Consider the following 20,783-nt stretch of genomic DNA (forward strand, 5'->3'; position numbering starts at 1 on the left):
GATTTAGGGGACGGGTTAGGGTAAGGCTTTGGTTAAAGGTTAGGGTTAGGCTTAGGGTTAGGGTTAGGGTTAGGGTTAGGGTTAGGTGACGGGGACGGGGACGGTTTAGGGGACAGGTTAGTGTACGACAAAGGTTTAGGGTGAGCGTACGTGTTAGGGTACGGGTTAGTGTTAGGGTACGGGTTAGGATTATGGTACGGGTTAGGGTAAGGCTTCGGGTAAGGTTTAGGTTAAGGTTTGGGGTTAGGGTTAGTGTTAGGGGACGTTGATTGTTTAGGGGACAGGTCCGGGTACGACAAAGGTTTAGGGTGAGCGTACGTGTTAGGGTACGGGTTAGTGTTAGGGTACGGGTTAGGATTACGGGACGGGTTAGGGGAAGACTTCGGTTAAGGGTTAGGGTTAGGGTTAGGGTTAGTGTTAGGGTTAGTGGATGGGGACGGTTTAGGGGACAGGTTACGGTACGACAATGTTTTAGGGTGAGTGTAGGTGTTAGGGTACGGTTTAGTGTTAGCCTACGGGTTAGGATTAGGGGACGGGATAGGGTAAGGCTTCAGGTAAGGGTTAGGGTTAGGGTTAGGGTTAGGGTTAGGGGACGGGGACGGTTTAGGGGACATGTTAGGGTATGGCAACGGTTTAGGGTGAGCGTACGTGTTAGGCTACGGGTTAGTGTTAGCGTACGGGTTATTATTAGGTGACAGGTTAGGGTAAGGCTTCGGGTAAGGGTTAGGGTTAGGGATAGGGTTAGTGTTAGGGTTAGGGAACGGGTACAGTTTATGGGAAAAGTTAGGATACGACAACGGTATAGGGTCAGCGTACATGTTATTGTATGGGTTAGTGTTAGCGTACGGCTTAGGATTAGGGGACGGGTTTGGGTAAGGCTTCGGGTAAGGGTTAGGGTTAGGGTTAGGGTTAGGGGACGGGGACGGTTTAGGGGACAGGTTAGTGTATGACAACGGTTTAGGGTGAGCGTACGTGTTAGGGTATGTGTTAGTGTTAGCGTACGGGTTAGGATTATGGGACGGGTTAGGGTAAGGCTTCGGCTAAGTGTTAGCGTTAGGGTTAGTCATAGGGTTAGGGGACGGGGACGGGGACAGTTTAGGGGACCGGTTAGGGTTAGGGTTAAGGTTAGGGTTAGGGTTAGGGTTAGGGGACGGGGACGGTTTAGGGGACAGGTTAGGGTACGACAATGGTTTAGGGTAAGCGTACATTTTAGGGTACTGGTTAGTGTTAGCGTACGGGTTAGGATTAGGGGACAGGTTAGGGTAAGGCTTCGGGTAAGGGTTAGCGTTAGGGTTAGGCTTAGGGTTAGAGGAGGGGGACGGGGACGGTTTAGGAGACCGGTTAGGGTTACGGATAGGGTTAGTGTTAGGGGACGGGGACGGTTTAGGAGACAGGTTAGGGTACGACAACGGTTTACGGTGAGCGTACGTGTTAGGGTACGGGTTAGTGTTAGCGTACGGGTTAGCATTAGGGGACGGTTTAGTGTAAGGCTTTGGGTAAGGGTTAGGGTTAGGGTTAGGGTTAGGGTTAGGGGACGGGGACGGTTTAGGGGACTGGTTAGTGTACGACAACGTTTTAGGGTGAGCGTACGTGTTGGGTACGGGTTAGTGTTAGCGTACGGTTTAGGATTAGGGGACGGGTTAGGGTAAGGCTTCGGTTAAGGTTTAGGGTTAGGGTTAGGTTTAGGGGTAGGGGACGGGGACGGTTTAGGGGACAGGTTAGGGTACGGCAACGGTTTAGGGTGAGCGTACGTGTTAGGGTATGGGTTAGTTTTAGCGTATGGGTTAGGATTAGGTGACGGGTTAGGGTAAGGCTTCAGGTAAGAGTTAGGTTTAGGGATAGGGTTAGGGTTAGGGGACTGGGAGGGTTTAGGGGCAGGTTAGGATACGACAACGGTTTAAGTTGAGCGTACGTGTTAGGGTACAGGTTAGTGTTAGCGTACGGGTTAGGATTAGGGGACAGGTTAGGGTAAGGCTTCGGGTAAGGGTTAGGGTTAGGATTAGGTTTAGGGTTAGGGTTAGGGGACGGGGACAGTTTAGGGGACAGTTTAGGGTATGACAACGGTTTAGGGTGAGAGTAAGTGTTAGGGTACGGTTTAGTTTTAGCGTACGTGGTAGGATTAGAAGACGGGTTAGGGTAAGGCTTCGGGTAAGGTTTAGGGTTAGGGTTAGGTTTAGGGTTAGGAGACGGGGACGGGGACCGTTTAGGGGACAGGTTCTGGTACGACAATGGTTTAGGGTGAGCGTACGTGTTAGGGTATGGGTTAGTGTTAGCGTACGGGTTAGGATTAGGAGACGGGTTAGGGTAAGGCTTCGGGTAAGGGTTAGGGTTAGGGTTAGTGTTAGGGTTATGGTTAGGTTTAGGGGACGGCGACGGTTTAGGGGACAGGTTAGTGTACGACAATGGTTTAGTGTGAGCGTAAGTGTTAGGGTATGGTTTAGTGTTAGCGTACGGGTTAGGACTAGGGTACGGGTTAGTGTAAGGCTTCTGGTAAGGGTTAGGGTTAGGGTTAGGGTTACGTTTAGGGTTAGGGGATGGGGACGGTTTAGGGGACAGGTTACGGTATGACAACGGTTTAGGGTGAGTGTAAGTGTTAGGGTACGAGTTAGTGTTAGGGTACGGGTTAGGATTACGAGACTGGTTAGGGTAAGGCTTCGGGAAAGGGTTAGCGTTAGGTTTAGGGTTAGTGTTAGGGGACGGGGACGGTTTAGGGGACAGGTTAGTTTACGACAACGGTTTAGGGTGAGCGTACGTGTTAGGGTACGGGTTAGTGTTAGCGTATGGGTTAGGATTAGGGGACGGGTTAGGGTAAGGCTTCGGGTAAGGGTTAGGGTTAGGGTTAGGGTTAGGGTTAGGATTAGGGAATGGGGACGGTTTAGGGGACATGTTAGGGTACGACAACGGTTTAGGGTGAGCGTACGTGTTAGGGTACGGGTTAGTGTTAGCGTACGGGTTAGGATTAGGTAATGTGTTAGCGTAAGGCTTCGGGTAAGGTTTAGGGTTAGGGTTATGGTTAGGGTTAGTGTTAGGGGACGGGGACGGTTTAGGGGACACGTTAGGTTACGACAACGGTTTAGGGTGAGCGTACGTGTTAGGGTACGGGTTAGTGTTAGCGTACGGGTTAGGATTAGGTGACGGGTTAGGGTAAGGGTTCGGGTAAGGGTTAGGGTTAGGGATAGAGTTAGGGTTATGGTTAGGGGATGAGGACAGTTTAGGGGACAGGTTAGGATACGACAACGATTTAGGGTGAGCGTACGTGTTAGGGTACGGGTTAGTGTTAGCGTACGGGTTAGGATTAGGGGACGGGTTAGTGTAAGGCTTCGGGTAAGGTTTAGGGTTAGTGTTAGGGTTAGGGTTAGGGTTAGGATTAGGGGACGGGGACTGTTTAGGGTACAGGTTAGTGTACGAAAACGGTTTAGGGTGAGCGTACTTTAGGGTACGGATTAGTGTTAGCGTACGGGTTAGGATTAGGGGACGGGTTAGGGTAAGGCTTCGGCTAAGGGTTAGGGTTAGGATTAGGGTAGGGTTAGGGGATGGGGACGGTTTAGGGGAACGGTTAGGGTACGACAACGGTTTAGGGTGAGCGTACGTGTTACAGTACAGGTTAGTGTTAGCGTGTGGGTTAGGGTTAGGGGACGGGTTACGGTAAGGCTTCGGGTAAGTTTTAGGGTTAGGGTTAGGGTTAGGGTTAGGGGACAGGGACGGTTTAGGGGACATGTTAGTGTACGACAACGTTTTACGGTGTACGTACGTTTTAGGGTATTGTTGAGTGTTAGCGTATGGATTAGGATTAGGGGACAGGTTAGGGTAAGGCTTCGGGTAAGGGTTAGGGTTAGGGTTAGGGTTAGGGGACGGGGAGGGTTTAGGGGATAGGTGAGGGTACGACAACGGTTTAGCGTGAGCGTACATGTTAGGGTATGGGTTACTTTTAGCGTACGGGTCAGGATTAGGGGACGGGTTAGGGTAAGGCTTCGGGTAAGGGCTAGGGTTAGGGTTAGGGTTAGGTTTAGGGTTAGGGGATGGGGACGGTTTATGGGTCATGTTAGTTTACGACAACGGTTTAGGGTGAGCGAACGTTTTAGGGTACGGGTTAGTGTAAACGTACGGATTAGGATTAGGGAACGGGTTAGGGTAAGGCTTCGGGTAAGGTTTTGGGTTAAGGTTAGGTTTAGAGTTAGTGTTAGGGGTCGGGGACAGTTTAGGGGACAGGTTAGGTTACGACAACTGTTTAGGGTTAGCGTACGTGTTACGGTACGGGTTAGTGTTAGCGTACGGGTTAGGATTATTGGACGGTTTAGGGTAAGGCTTCGGTAAGGGTTATGGTTAGGGATAGGGTTAGGTTTAGGTTTAGGGTTAGGGTTAGGGGTTGGGGACGGTTTAGGGGACAGGTTAGGGTACGACAAAGATTTAGGGTGAGCGTACGTGTTAGGGTACGGGTTTGTGTTAGCGTACGGGTTCGGATTAGTGGACGGGTTAGGGTAAGGCTTCGGGTAAATGTTAGGGTTACGGTTAGCGTTAGGGTTAGTGGACGGGGACGGTTTAGGGGACAGGTTAGTGTACGACAACGGTTTAGGGTGAGCGTACGTGTTAGGGTATGAGTTAGTGTTAGCGTACGTGTTAGGATTAGCGGACAGGTTAGGGTAAGGCTTCTGGTAAGGGTTAGGGTTAGGGTTAGGGTTCGGGTTAGGGGACAGGAACGGTTTAAGGGACAGGTTAGGTTACGACAATTATTTAGGGTGAGCATACGTTTTAGGGTATGGGTTAGTGTTAGCGTTCGTGTTAGGATTAGGGTACGGCTTAGGGTAAGGCTTCGGGTAAGTGTTAGTGTTAGGTTTAGGGATAGGGTTAGAGATAAGGGACAGGGACGGTTTAGGGGACAGGTTAGGATACGACAAAGGTTTAGGGTGAGCGTAAGTGTTAGGGTACGGGTTAGTGTTAGCGTATGAGTTAGGATTAGGGGACGGGTTAGGGTAAGGCTTCGGGTAAGGGTTAGGGTTAGCGTTAGGGTTAGGGTTAGGGTTAGGGGATGGGGACGCTTTAGGGGACAGGTTAAAGTACGACAACGGTTTAGGGTGAGCGTACGTGTTAGGGTACGGGTTAGTGTTAGCGTACGCGTTAGGATTAGGGGACGGGTTAGTGGAAGGCTTCGGGTAAGTGTTAGGGTTAGGGTTAGGGTTTGGGGATGGGGATTGTTTAGGGTACAGGTCAGGGTATGACAACGGTTTAGGGTGAGCGTACGTGTTAGGGTACGGGTTAGTGTTAGCGTATGGGTTAGGATTAGTGGACGGTTTAGGATAAGCCTTCGGGTAAGTGTGAGGGTTAGGGTTAGGGTTAGGGTTAGTTTTAGGGGACGGGGACAGTTTAGGTGACAGGTTAGTGTACGACAATGGTTAAGGGTGAGCGTACGTGTTAGGGTACGGGTTAGTGTTAGCGTCCGGGTTAGGATTAGGGAACGGGTTAGGGTAAGGCTTCGGGTAAGTGTTAGGGTTAGGGTTAGGGTTAGTGTTAGGGGACGGGGACGGTTTAGGGGACAGGTTATGTTACGACAACGATTTAGGCTGAGCGTACGTGTTAGGGTACGGGTTAGTGTTAGCGTACGGGTTAGGATTAGGGGACGGGTTAGGGTAAGGCTTCGGGTAAGGGTTAGGGTTAGGGTTAGGGTTAGGGTTAGGGGACGGGGACGGTTTAGGGGACAGGTTAGGGTACAACAACATTTTAGGGTGAGCGTACGTGTTAGGGTACGGGTTAGTGTTAGCGTACGGTTTAGGTTGAGGGGACGGGTTAGGGTAAGGCTTCAGGTAAGGGGTAGGGTTAGGGTTAGGGTTAGGGTTAGGGGACGGGGACAGTTTAGGGGACAGGTTAGGGTACGACAACGGTTTAGGGTGAGCGTACGTGTTAGGGTACGGGTTAGTGTTAGCGTACGGTTTATGATTAGGGGACGGGTTAGTGTAGGGCTTCGGGTAAGGGTTAGGGTTAGGGTTAGGGTTAGGGTTAGGGTTAGGGGACGGGGACGGTTTAGCTGACAGGTTAGTGTACGAAAACGGTTTAGGGTGAGCATACGTGTTAGGGTACGTGTTAGTGTTAGTGTACGGGTTAGGATTAGGGGACGGGTTAGGGTAAGGCTTCGGGTAAGAGTTAGGGTTATGGTTAGATTTAGGGTTAGGGGACGGGGACGGTTTAGTGTACAGGTTAGCGTATGACAACAGTTTAGGGTGAGCGTACAAGTTAGGGTATGGATTAGTGTTAGCGTACGGGTTAGTATTAGGGGACGGGTTAGGGTAAGGCTTCAGGTAAGGGGTAGGGTTAGGGTTAGGGTTAGGGTTAGGGAATGGGGACGGTTTAGGGGACAGGTTAGGGTACGACCACGGTTTAGGGTGAGCGTACGTGTTAGGGTATGGGTTACTGTTAGCGTACGGGTTAGGATTAGGGGACGGGTTAGGTTAAGCCTTCGGGTAAGGGTTAGGATAAGCGTTAGGTTTAGGTGACGGGGACGGTTTAGGGGACAGGTTAGGGTACGACAACGGTTTAGGGTGAGCGTACGTGTTAGGATATGGGTTAGTTTTAGCGTACGGGTTAGGATTATGGGATGGGTTAGGTTAAGGCTTCGGGTAAGTGTTTGGGTTAGGGTTAGTGTTAGGGTTAGGGCTAGGGTTAGGGTTATGGGACGGGGACCGTTTAGGGGACAGTTTAGGGTACGACCACGGTTTATGGTGAGCGTACGTGTTTGGGTACGTGTTAGTGTTAGCGTACGGGTTAGGATTAGGGGACGGGTTAGTTTAAGGCTTCGGGTAAGGGTTAGGGTTAGGGTTAAGGTTAGGGTTATGGGACGGGACGGTTTAGGGGACTGGTTAGGGTACGACAACGGTTTAGTGTGAGCGTACATGTTAGAGTACGCGTTAGTGATAGCCTACGGGTTAGGATAAAGGGACGGGTAAGTGTAAGGCTTCGGGTAAGGGTTAGTGTTAGGGTTAGGGTTAGGGTTAGGGTTAGGGTTAGGGGACGGGGACGGTTTAGGATACAGATAAGGATACGACAACCGTGTAGGTTGAGCGTACGTGTTAGGGTACGGGTTAGTGTTAGCGTACGGTTTAGGATTAGGTGACGGTTTAGCATAAGACTTCGGGTAAGGGTTAGGTTTAGGGTTATGGTTAGGGTTAGGGTTAGGGGACGAGGACGATTTAGGTGACAGTTTAGGGTACAGCAACGGTTTAGGGTGAGTGTAGGTTTTAGGGTACGGGTTATGGTTAGGGTTAGGGTTAGGGGATGAGGACGATTTAGGGGACAGGTTACCGTACGACAATGGTTTAGGGTGAGCGTACGTGTTAGGGTAAGGGTTAGTGTTAGCGTATGGGTTAGGATTAGGGAACGGGTTAGGTTAAGGCTTCGGGTAAAGGTTAGTGTATGTCTTTTCTATTATATATTTGGCATATGGGCCGGAGTCTGTGCTAATTTCAATCTCTGGTTTTATGCGTCACCCTAACTCACCTTTCCCCATAAGCAAGCGAAAGTTGTTTTTCTAAATTTGAAACCCTGTTCTCTATTGTAATTCAGTTCTTGTGTAGTCAAGTTTACATCTCGTGTATTAGTCATATCTTATGATGTTTCTTTTTCTCTGTGACTTATTTCACGTAGTATCACCGTACCTGAAGCCACTCAGTATGCCGCTTCGGGCCTGATGTCAGAGATTTCATTGCTGAGTGATATTCCATTGTACGTACCTACCACAACTTCTTTATCCATTTTTCGCTTTCTGGGATATTGAACTTGTAACTTTGGCGAGGTTCTTGTAAACAGAGCCGTCCCAAACCTTGGGGTGGCTCTCTGTTTTTGATTTTAACTTCCATAAGGTATAGGACCATAAGTGGAAGTGCCATAGGCTGTGTTGCTTTATTTCTTACGTGTTTCAGGAAACACCATACACTTCTCCAGGGTGGCTGTTCACAATTTACATCCTGCCAATCAGCATAACAAGGCTCCCTGTTCTCCATATCCTGTCCTGCCTTTCTGGATTTTACACTTTTTTCAGATGGCCCTTTTGACCGGGGGGCAGTGAGACTTCATTGTAGTGCAGATTTCCTTCATAGGCTTGCTTGGTTGGCCAAAAAGTGCGTATGCGTTTTTTCCTGAATATATTCAGGAAAAAACGCATACGCACTTTTTGGCCGAGTGCATCATTGTCGACGATCTTCCTCTTTTCCTATGCTTTAAGTGCAATACCAGTCTATCCCCTGAAATAGCTTTCCTGATATTCTGCCCCGCTTTCAAGTCCTCTTTGCAGGCTTACTTCAATATATTTCTGGAAGATAGCTGTCATTTACAACTCTGTAAGTTTGTGATTTACAGTGCCCCTGAGCTCCTTTCTTCAGCTAGCTTTCTTGTGAGCTGACCGCAAAACCACAGGATTGCTTCAGGCCCAAATGTGGTTCGAGCAGGCATGCTGAGCCTTTGGCTAATTCTTCTTCCTTGTGGGAAATGAGCATTACATTTGCCTGTGCAGACACCTACAGCTAGTCTCTCTTTGGTTCTCCCTATTCCTGTTCATCTTGTGCAGAAATCGCAAACTGTGCCAAAGAGGAGGTTAAAGGCACTGACTCTCCAAGTGGGGAGAGTGTTAGTAAAGCGTCTGGAATGGTGAACCTGAATACCAGGGGACAAAAACTGAGATGCATTTAAAAACTTTTCTCAATCACATGGTGGACCATACTCTGTGTTTCCCATGTATGTTTTAACTAAAGGAAGATTCGCTTAAACCTGGAGAGTTGGGACCCATGGAATGGGTATCATGCAGTATGACTTCAAACGGTCTGCATTTGCTCACCAATCCTCACCAATGCTATCAGCCCGAAGTGTCCAGCCCTATGTCTCACCAGCTCTGGGTGTCGATGTGGGAAATCCATGTTGCATCACAAGCCCTGAGTGAATTATTTAAGAATTCTTGTCTATTTCACTGTCATTTTCTTTTGTGTTTAAAATTTATTTTGGTAATGGGATTTATCGGATTTTCACTGCTGCGTTTTTGCCGCTGTACACATGCTTGATTCTCTTATGGAGACATATAAATCCATGGGTTTTAAGGTTGTTACCAGTCAGGTATATTCCTAAGTGTTGAATATGTGGTATTGAGTCCACTTCTTTGAGCAAGGAGTAGGTCTTGTCTATTACATATTTGGCTTTTGGAACGGTATCTGTGCTAATTTCAATCTCTGGTTTTATGCAGCACCCCAACTCACGTTTCTCCATAAGAAAGCATAAGTTGGTTTTCTTAATTTGAGACCCTGTTCTGTTTTGTAATTCAGTGCATGTGTAGCCAAGTTTATATTCCATGTATTAGTGATATCTTATGTGTTTTTCTTTTAGTATTTTGTGACTTTTTATGATCATACTTACGTCCTCTGGAGTTGTTACAAATGGCAATATTTCATTATTTTCCGGGCTGAGTAATATTCCACTCTACCTAAGTACCTCATCTCTATCCATTTTTTCCCTCCAGAGACATTTATGTTATATCCTAGTCGAGGATCTTTTAAACAGAGAGGCGGTAAACTTTGGCGTGCCTGTGTCCTCCCCATTTATGTTTTTCCCAAGATATACGTCCATGAGTGCAAGTGCTCTGTGCTCTGTAGCTCATTTTTTAGATGCTTTAGTAAACACAATACACTTCTCCAGAGTGAACTTTGGCAACATACATTTCCACTATAAGCCTCACAGTGCTCCCTTTTCTCCTTGCCCTGTCCTGCATTTCTGGTGTTTACACTTTATGAGGACGGCTCTTCTGACTGATGCAAAGTGATGTGTTTTGTAGTACTGATTTCCAGTGCCCACCTGTTTGGTTGGCTAAAAATGTGTATGCCCTTTTCTTGAATTTATACAGAAAAAGATGCATACACCCTTTTTGGCCAACTGCAATGTTGGCAATGTTCAGCCCCTTTTCTTGTGCTTAATGGCGAGTCCTTTCTACCTCTTCCAATCCCTTTCCTGCCATTCTCTGTTGCTTACAAGTCCTTTTTTCTGACCTTCCTCAAGACATTTTTCAGTGATAGATATTTTGAGCTCTACAGTTTCGTGAATTTTGTGCCCCTGAGTTCCATTTTTCCACTTGTGTTTATGGGAACTGGCCACAAAGCAGCGGGATTTCCTCAAGCCCTATTCTGTTTCTATGGGCAACCCTAGCCTTTGGTTAATTCGTCTTCCTGATTGGAAATTAGAGTGACATGTGCCTGTCTGAACACCTAGGACTTGTCTCTCATTGTTCCTCCTCCTTCTGATTCATCCTCTGGACAAATTCCAAACTGTGCACAACAGGATGTTGACAGTGCTGACATCTCCAAGTGGGGAGACTGTTAGTAAAGACTCTGGAGGGGTGAACCCGAGCACCAGGTGATGAGGAGATGAGATTCCTTTTCCAAACTCTTCCCGATCAGACGGTATACCATCCTCTGTGTGTGACAGGCATGTTTTAGCTGTAGGAAGGGTCCCATTCATGTGAGGAGAACACCAGGGCTTTTTCAAAATCAGTGTCTCTCCGCAACCCAAACTGGAGGATTTTTTAAGCTACGGCTACACATATGTTCATTAAGGGCCTTGGGAAGTAGGCAGAGTCCAAACTTTAGATGATTGAAGTCTTCAGGGTCAGAAACACTCACCACCGGCTTCCCTTAGGTTCGATTTTAACTGTCAGTGATAGATGATGTCAATAAAAATATCTATTCTTTTTCAGATCATTTCCCCTTATAGGTTATTGCAAAATATTGAGTGTAGTTCCCTGTGCTATACAGTAGTTCCTTGCTGATGATCGATTTTATACATAGCATTGTGTATGTGTTAATCCCAAACTGTTAATTTATCCCTCCTCCCACCCTTTCCCCTTTGGTAATAATAAATTATAAGATTTTATACTTCTCAGAAATGGGGAAGCTGAAAGAGAGGTATCATTTTCAATGGAAAAGCATTTAAAACAAGATTGAAGCTTTAAGCAAGATTATTAGATGTACATGCTTGGAAAGAAATCACTTCGTTTCTCTAATATTGACCTGACACATAAGACAAACATTTTCACTGAACTTGCTTATAAGAAAGTGATGGAAATATCAAATGGAAGTGTTAGAAACATCTTATTTCTAACAGTGTATAACATCTTATACACTGTTCTCTGTTAATTACAGTATGGCTCACACATCTGTTCATTAAAGTTACAATGTTCTCAATTTCTGTTACTGATCCTCCAGAGTGGACCCCAACAAGTGTCCCCCTGCCCAGTGTCACTGGAGCCAACAGATTGAGACTGAGTTTGGTTCAGAAGCAAAGGAAACTTTATATTTTGATCAGAGAATGGAGAGGTGAGAGCATGTGCTACCCTGTGGGCTGTGGGCTGGGCTGCTGTGTAGAGATCCTGTCAGAGTCAGTGGGAGGGAAGCGGTGGAACTCTCGAGGGCCCGGTTGGCTACAGCTCAGGCTCTATATCGCAGAGTCTGCACTGGGCCCCAGGAGCTGATGTGTCGACCCAGCCATTCTTCACTAGGAAATCTGGTCTGAAGTGCCGGGTGTGGAACCTCTGTATGCGGGACCCTAGGAGCACGTGAAATTAGACAAAGCACAAAGGATAAAAAAGGTTAGACTTTATTTTATTGCCCAGATTCTATTTTTATCTCCCAGGGATTTTTAAGGGGCTTTGCCTGGGACAAACCTCTCTTCTGCCTTTTGTCCCCTTCCTCATTCTTGGAGTGCTGAGGGTGCAGACCCTTCTTCTGTAACTGCTGAGTGCTGAGTTAGGAGCCCTCACACTTGTGGGCGAGGGTCAGAACTTCTTCCCAGCAGTCTCCAGGTGACGTTGATTGTCCCCAGGTCTCCTGCCTCCCTGCTCGTCCGCCTGAGCACCAGTATTGGAAGTGTTATAGATTCTAATGACCTTTAAGGGTCCAGGAAGGAGATGTGCAGTGACGCTGTGAGGTCCAGTTTCACCCCGCCCCACATTTGTTGGGCCACCTTAGGCTGACCGTTTCTGCCAGCCTAGATGCTCTGACCAGTAGTCTGCGCTTTCTTCAATTAGGCCCCTGAATTAACGTAAAAACAGCACCAGGTGTCAGGACCCTGCCCGCTCAACTCCCAGACAGTCCAGGGTCAGTGGTGATGAAGGACCATGATGGCCACTGAGTCAACAGCCTTTAGAAGTAAACAGGTGTCCAGCCGGTCTTATTGGCCACCATCATCACGGTGTCTGTAGGCTTTTCTATGGTGACAGCGTGACATATGGTTCCCCCGCCAAGATTATTAGCTCCCCTCCGGGTGCAGTAAGTCCTGCAAGCAGTAGTCTACTCTTTTGGGACACACTCTTGTTGTTTTATGAGAGAAACTCCAGGTCAAATGATGGTCACATGAGTTGTCATGGTGCCCCGTTGCTCCCGGTTATCTCTCTGGACGTTGGAGTTGGAGGGCCTCCACACTCAAGGTCAGTGTGCCCACGGAGCAAACCCTGCAACTTCAGGGCATGGTTGGGGGTTAGGATCACCACGTGGGGTCCTTTTCCCTTAGAAGGGAGGTGGCCTTTTGGGCTGCTGATTTCCAGGTTTTCAGATACCACCAGTATCTTGGCCAGATGTGGCGGTGGGCCAAGTCCCTTGGTGACCGTAGTTTATCCTACCTGGATGGCATTCTTGCATTGTTCCATTTCAAGTGGTCCCAGTTTTTACACTAATACTCCAATGGCGATTCACCTTTCACCAGGAATGTAAAGGTCAAAGGGTTTAGCTAAATTAGGGAGTTCCAGGGCAAGGGTCTGAATTGACTGCTGTTTCCATTCTTGAAAGGCCACTTCTGGATTCTATTCAAAAGGATCATCATCTTTTCCTTTCAGTGTTTCATATAGAGGCCCAGCTAGTAGACTGTAGTTAGGGATCCAGAAGCAGCAAACCCTGGCCTCCCCAGGAACCCCTAAGCTGTCTTCTAGTTTTAGAAAGGGGTAAGGCTGTAAATTGTTTCTTCCCTTTCCTGGGATGGGCTTCTCCAACCTTCTGTGAGAATGAAGCCCAGGCAGGTCACTGTAGTCTGTGCTATCTGAGCTTCTTCTTGGACAACTTCTATCCTTTATTGGCTTGGTAGTTCAGAGGCCTCCTTAGTAGGGCTGATGATCAGAATGTCGTCTGCATATTGAAGGAGTGTTTCCTTTTCCAGAAGTAGAACTTTTAGTTCTTTAGCTGAGCTTTCCCCAAAGATGGTGTGGGAATTTTTGAACCCTTGGTGCAAGATGGCCCGGAAATATTGTTTTAGTTGTATGTTGAGTCCTGCCACTCACAAGCCAAAATGTCTTGTGACTCTGGGACTAATGGAATACAGAAGAAGGCATCATTGAAGACTAATACAGAATACCAAGTCCTGGTGGTGGGTAAAATGACCAGCAGGCTGTAGGATTTAGGAACTACTGGAGGTATATCCTCGGTGGCTTCACTTACTGTCCTTACATCCTTTACCAGGACTCCAGCAGCCCATGGGGCTATCGAGGTCAGGCCAATCGCAGGATATGGAGCTCACCCGAGCAGGTACCCCACCCCCACCCCAGCCCACGGGGCTCTCATGGTCAGGCCCCTCCCAGGACATGGGGTTCCCTGGGCAAGTCCCCTGCAGCCCATGGGGCTCTCATGGTCAGGCCCCTCCCAGGATACAGAGCTACCCTTGCAGGTACCGTGGCAGGGCTGGGCACACAGGAACCTTGCACATAGCCCTCATTACAGAGCACTCCCAGCTCACCTGTCGCTCAGATCTGACACAGAGCACCTCAGAGCAGGACTTGAACTAACAAACAGCAGCTCCGACAGGTCTGTGACCCTGGGCATCACTCTGTGCGGCCTCCCTCCACCTGGTCTTCCAGAGACTTCCACTGCACCTGGGGCACCAGGCCTCTGTCTCCACCCACCACCCACCCATCCTCTCCCTGACTCCTTGGTTCCTCTCATTAGGAGAGGGTTTTCTTGAAGTTGTCTCCCACTCACGGGCCAGATAATATGATTAGAAAACAAGCCAGAGCTGCAGCCCCTTGTCTATCCTGACTCTCAGGAGCCCACACCTGTTCCTTGGAGCTGGCCGATTCAGCAAGTTCCATTTTCTGCAATTGTGAGCCCCTGAGGGGTGATTATTGGCTGGCCTGGGAAGCCAGACCGTGCCGGCCAGCCCTCCCCAGGTGTGCCTGGGTTCAGATCAATATAAATACCGCCCCAGGCAGCAAGAGCCCCTGCAGCTGTGCCTGACGCCATTTTCTCTGCCCTGTCAGCAGTCTCGGGGCTGGGCTTGTGGGAGGGAGTGAGAGGCCACGGCTTTGTGGGTGTCCCAGTGTGAGTGGGGCTCTGCTGGACTTTCTGCAGCAGTTGCCAAGATGCCACCTGCTAAAGAAGAGGATGTGTCACCCGTAGCTGTCGCTGGAATTTCTCCCTGGGCAGAGGTGAGGAAGGAAGAATGCAGTGGGGGCCGGGACAGCAGGGGTATCTCAGGCAGGGAAATGGAAAGCTTCCAGAAGAGCACCCAGGGCCAGGACCATCCTGGCTGACCTGCAGGCACCAAGTCGGCTGGCATGCTGTCGCTCATGTGGTGCCATGGCCCTTCCTCTAGGCTTTCAAGTCCTTGTACATATTCAGGTGTTTTACCTGGGAAGGGTGGGAACATTGCAGCAGCAGCTGGCCTGGGGCTCGGCCCATGTTTACTCACAGATGCCTCGGCATGGTCCCTTAGCTTTGGATGAGGACGCTTGTTGCGTGGGGCCTGCTGGCTGAATGAGAGATGATTCCCCACCACTGACCAACTTCAGAATTGTTTACAACTGGAGCAAGTGCCCTGATATGATTTTCCTCTGTGTAACTGGTGGGTTCTGTTTTCCTTTTTCTTTTTATCATTTTTGGGTCAAGGTAGATTTTATTCCTCTTTTCTGTATTTAAAGATATATGCATGGAAATAATTTATTCATATAAATACATGTATGTGAAGGGCAGAATATTTTTTCTGTTTTACTTTTTTTAATTTTATATTTTTTAATTTTTAATTTAATTTTATTTTTTGTAGAGCAGGTTCTTATTGGTTATCTATTTTATACATATAAATGTATACATGCCAATCCCAATCTCTCAACTCCTCCCACCACCACCCCCGCAACAGCTTTCCTCCCTTGGTGTCCATGCGTTTGTTGTCTACATCTCTTGCTCTATTTCTGCCTTGCAAAACGGTTCATCTGTACAATTTTTTTACGTTCCACATATATGCATTAATATACAAGATTTGTTTTGTTTTTCTCTTTCTGACTTACTTCACTCTGTATGACAGTCTCTAGGTCCATCAACGTCTCTACAAATGACCCAATTTCATTCCTTTTTATGGCTTAGTAATATTCCATTTTATATATGTACCACTTCTTTATGCATTCGTCTGTCTGTGGGCATTTAGGTTGCTTCCATTACCTGGATATTGTAAATAGTGATGCAATGAACATTGCGGTGAATATCTCTTTTTGATTTATGGTTCTGTCTGGGTATATGCCCAGTAGTGGGATTGCTGTATCGTATGGTAATTTTATCATTAGTTTTATAAGAAACTCCATAATGCTCTCCACAGTGACTGTATCAATTTACATTTCCAACAATAGTGGAAGAGGGTTCCCTATGTCCACACCCTCTCCAGCATTTGTTGTTTGTAGATTTTCTGATGATGCCCATTCTAACAGGTGTGAGATGATACACCATGGATGGGTCCATTTCGTTGAGCAAAGAGTAGGTCTTGTCTATTACATATTTGGCTTATGGAAAGTTATCTGTGCTAATTTCAGTCTCTGGTTTTATGCAGCACCCCAACGCACCTTTCCCCATAAGCAAGCACTAGTTGGTTTTCTAAATTTGAGACCCTGTTCTGTTTTGTAATTCAGTTCATGTGTAGTCAAGTTTACATTCCGTGTATTAGTGATATCTTATGATGTTTCTTTTTCTGTGTGACGTAGTTCACGTAGAATCACCGTACCTGCATCCACTCACTATGCCGCTACGGGCCTGATGACACAGATTTCATTGCTGAGTGATATTGCATTGTACGTACGTGCCACAACTTCTTTATCCATTTTTTGCTTTCTGGGATATTTACCTGATACTGTAGACGAGCTTCTTGTGAACACAGCCGTCCCAAATATTGGGGTGGCTGTCTGTTTTTGATTTTAACTTCCATAAGCTATAGGACCATAAGTGGAAGTGCCATAGGCTGTGTTGCTTTATTTCTTACGTGTTTCAGGAAACACCATACACTTCTCCAGGGTGGCTGCTGGCAATTTACATCCTGCCAATCAGCATAAAAAGGCTCCCTGTTCTCCATATCCTGTCCTAACTTTCTGGATTTTACACTTTTTTCAGATGGCCCTTTTGCCCGGGGGGCAGTGAGACTTCATTGTAGTGCAGATTTCCTTTACAGGCTTGCTTGGTTGGCCAAAAAGGGCGTATGCGTTTTTTCCTGAATATATTCAGGAAAAAACGCATACGCCCTTTTTGGCCAAGTGCATCATTGTCGACGTTGTGCCTCTTTTCCTATGCTTTCAGGGCAATTCCAGTCTACCCCCTGCAATCGTTTTCCTGAAATTCTGCCCCGCTTTCAAGTCCCCTTCGCAGGCTTACTTCAATATACTTTTGGAGGATAGCTGTCATTTATAACTCTGCAGGTTTGTGAAGTACAGTGCCCCTGAGCTCCTTTCTTCAACTCGCTTTCTTGTGAGCTGGGCACAAAACCGCAGGATTGCTTCAGGCACTAATCTGTTTCCAGCAGGGCACGCTGAGCCTTTGGTTAATTCCTCTTCCTGGTGGGAAATGAGCGTTACATTTGCCCGTGTAGACACCTACAGATAGTCTCTCATTGGTTCTCCCTATTCCTGTTCATCTTGCACAGAAATTGCAAGCTGTGCCAAAGAGGAGGTTAAAGGCACTGACTCTCCAAGCGGGGAGAGTGTTAGTAAAGCATCTGGAATGGTGAACCCGAGGACCAGGATACGAAAACTGAGATGCATTTTAAATCGTTTCCCAATCACACGGTGGACGATACTCTGGGTTTCCCATGCATGTTTTAGCTGGAGGAAGAATCCCTTGAACCTGGAGAGTTGGGACCCATGGAATGGGTACCATGCAGTATGACTTCAAAGGGTCTGCATTTGCTCACCGAAACTCACCAATGCTATCAGCGTGAAGTGTCCAGCCTTATGTCTCAACCAGCTCTGGGTGTAGATGTGGTCAATCACGGTTGCATCACATGCCCTGAGTGAATTATTTAAGAATTGCTCTCTATTTCACTGTCTTTGTGTTTTGTTTTCGAAATTTATTTGGATAATGGGATTTATCGGATTTTCACTGCTGCGTTTCGGCCGCTGTACACACGCTTGATTCTCTTACGGAGACATATATATCCATGGGTTTTAAGATTCTTCCTAGTCAGGTATATTCCTAGGCGTTGAATATGTGGTGTTGGGTCCATTTCGTTGAGCAAGGAGTAGGTCTTGTCTATTACATATTTGGCTTATGGAAAGTTATCTGTGCTAATTTCAGTCTCTGGTTTTATGCAGCACCCCAACACACCTTTCCCCATAAGCAAGCAGTAGTTGGTTTTCTAAATTTGAGACCCTGTTCTGTTTTGTAATTCAGTTCATGTGTAGTCAAGTTTACATTCCGTGTATTAGTGATATCTTATGATGTTTCTTTTTCTGTGTGACGTAGTTCACGTAGAATCACCGTACCTGCATCCATTCACTATGCCGCTACGGGCCTGATGACACAGATTTCATTGCTGAGTGATATTGCATTGTACGTACGTGCCACAACTTCTTTATCCATTTTTTGCTTTCTGGGATATTTACCTGATACTGTAGACGAGGTTCTTGTGAACACAGCCGTCCCAAATATTGGGTGGCTGTCTGTTTTTGATTTTAATTTCCGTAAGCTCTAGGACCATAAGTGCAATTGCCATAGGCTGTGTTGCTTTATTTCTTACGTGTTTCAGGAAACACCATACACTTCTCCAGGGTGGCTGTTCACAATTTACATCCTGCCAATCAGCATAACAAGGCTCCCTGTTCTCCATATCCTGTCCTACCTTTCTGGATTTTACACTTTTTTCAGATGGCCCTTTTGCCCGGGGGGCAGTGAGACTTCATTGTAGTGCAGATTTCCTTTACAGGCTTGCTTGGTTGGCCAAAAAGGGCGTATGCGTTTTTTCCTGAATATATTCAGGAAAAAACGCATACGCCCTTTTTGGCCAAGTGCATCATTGTCGACGTTCTGCCTCTTGTCCTATGCTATCAGGGCAATTCCAGTCTACCCCTTGCAATCGTTTTCCTGAAATTCTGCCCCGCTTTCAAGTCCCCTTCGCAGGCTTACTGCAATATATTTTTGGAGGATAGCTGTCATTTATAACTCTGCAGGTTTGTGAATTACAGTGCCCCTGAGCTCCTTTCTTCAACTCGCTTTCTTGTGAGCTGGGCACAAAACCGCAGGATTGCTTCAGGCCCTAATCTGTTTCCGGCAGGGCACGCTGAGCCTTTGGTTAATTCCTCTTCCTGGTCGGCAATGAGCGTTACATTTGCCCGTGCAGACACCTACAGCTAGTCTCTCATTGGTTCTCCCTATTCCTGTTCATCTTGCACAGAAATTGCAAGCTGTGCCAAAGAGGAGGTTAAAGGCACTGACTCTCCAAGCGGGGAGAGTGTTAGTAAAGCATCTGGAATGGTGAACCCGAGGACCAGGATACGAAAACTGAGATGCATTTTAAATCGTTTCCCAATCACACGGTAGACGATACTCTGTGTTTCCCATGCATGTTTTAGCTGGAGGAAGAATGCCTTGAACCTGGAGAGTTGGGACCCATGGAATGGGTACCATGCAGTATGACTTCAAAGGGTCTGCATTTGCTCACCGAAACTCACCATTGCTATCAGCCTGAAGTGTCCAGCCTTATGTCTCAACCAGCTCTGGGTGTAGATGTGGTCAATCCCGGTTGCATCACATGCCCTGAGTGAATTATTTAAGAATTGCTCTCTATTTCACTGTCTTTGTGTTTTGTTTTCGAAATTTATTTTGATAATGGGATTTATCGGATTTTCACTGCTGCGTTTCGGCCGCTGTACACACGCTTGATTCTCTTACGGAGACATATATATCCATGGGTTTTAAGATTCTTCCTAGTCAGGTATATTCCTAGGCGTTGAATATGTGGTGTTGAGTCCATTTCGTTGAGCAAGGAGTAGGTCTTGTCTATTACATATTTGGCTTATGGAATGTTATCTGTGCTAATTTCAGTCTCTGGTTTTATGCAGCACCCCAACGCACCTTTCCCCATAAGCAAGCACTAGTTGGTTTTCTAAATTTGAGACCCTGTTCTGTTTTGTAATTCACTTCATGTGTAGTCAAGTTTACATTCCGTGTATTAGTGATATCTTATGATGTTTCTTTTTCTGTGTGACGTAGTTCACGTAGAATCACCGTACCTGCATCCACTCACTATGCCGCTACGGGCCTGATGACACAGATTTCATTGCTGAGTGATATTGCATTGTACGTACGTGCCACAACTTCTTTATCCATTTTTTGCTTTCTGGGATATTTACCTGATACTGTAGACGAGCTTCTTGTGAACACAGCCGTCCCAAATATTGGGGTGGCTGTCTGTTTTTGATTTTAATTTCCGTAAGCTATAAGACCATAAGTGGAAGTGCCATAGGCTGTGTTGCTTTGTTTCTTACGTGTTTCAGGAAACACCATACACTTCTCCAGAGTGGCTGCTGGCAATTTACATCCTGCCAATCAGCATAACAAGGCTCCCTGTTCTCCATATCCTGTCCTACCTTTCTGGATTTTACACTTTTTTCAGATGGCCCTTTTGCCCGGGGGGGCAGTGAGATTTCATTTTAGTGAGGATTTCCTTTACAGGCTTGCTTGGTTGGCCAAAAAGGGCGTATGCGTTTTTTCCTGAATATATTCAGGAAAAAACGCATACGCCCTTTTTGGCCAAGTGCATCATTGTCGACGTTGTGCCTCTTTTCCTATGCTTTCAGGGCAATTCCAGTCTACACCCTGCAATCGTTTTCCTGAAATTCTGCCCCGCTTTCAAGTCCCCTTCGCAGGCTCACTTCAATATATTTTTGGAGGATAGCTGTTATTTATAATTCTGCAGGTTTGTGAAGTACAGTGCCCCTGAGCTCCATTCTTCAACTCGCTTTCTTGTGAGCTGGGCACAAAACCGCAGGATTGCTTCAGGCCCTAATCTGTTTCCAGCAGGGCACACTGAGCCTTTGTTTAATTCCTCTTCCTGGTGGGCAATGAGCGTTACATTTGCCCGTGCAGACACCTACAGCTACTCTCTCATTGGTTCTCCCTATTCCTGTTCATCTTGCACAGAAATGGCAAGCTGTGCCAAACAGGAGGTTAAAGGCACTGACTCTCCAAGCGGGGAGAGTGTTAGTAAAGCATCTGGAATGGTGAACCCGAGGACCAGGATACGAAAACTGAGATGCATTTTAAATCGTTTCCCAATCCCACGGTGGACGATACTCTGGGTTTCCCATGCATGTTTTAGCTGGAGGAAGAATGCCTTGAACCTGGAGAGTTGGGACCCATGGAATGGGTACCATGCAGTATGACTTCAAAGGGTCTGCATTTGCTCACCGAAACTCACCAGTGCTATCAGCGTGAAGTGTCCAGCCTTATGTCTCAACCAGCTCTGGGTGTAGATGTGGTCAGTCCCGGTTGCATCACATGCCCTGAGTGAATTATTTAAGAATTGCTCTCTAT

The sequence above is a fragment of the Phocoena phocoena genome, unplaced genomic scaffold (assembly GCF_963924675.1).
Source record: "Phocoena phocoena unplaced genomic scaffold, mPhoPho1.1 SCAFFOLD_41, whole genome shotgun sequence".
Lineage (NCBI taxonomy): Eukaryota > Metazoa > Chordata > Mammalia > Artiodactyla > Phocoenidae > Phocoena > Phocoena phocoena.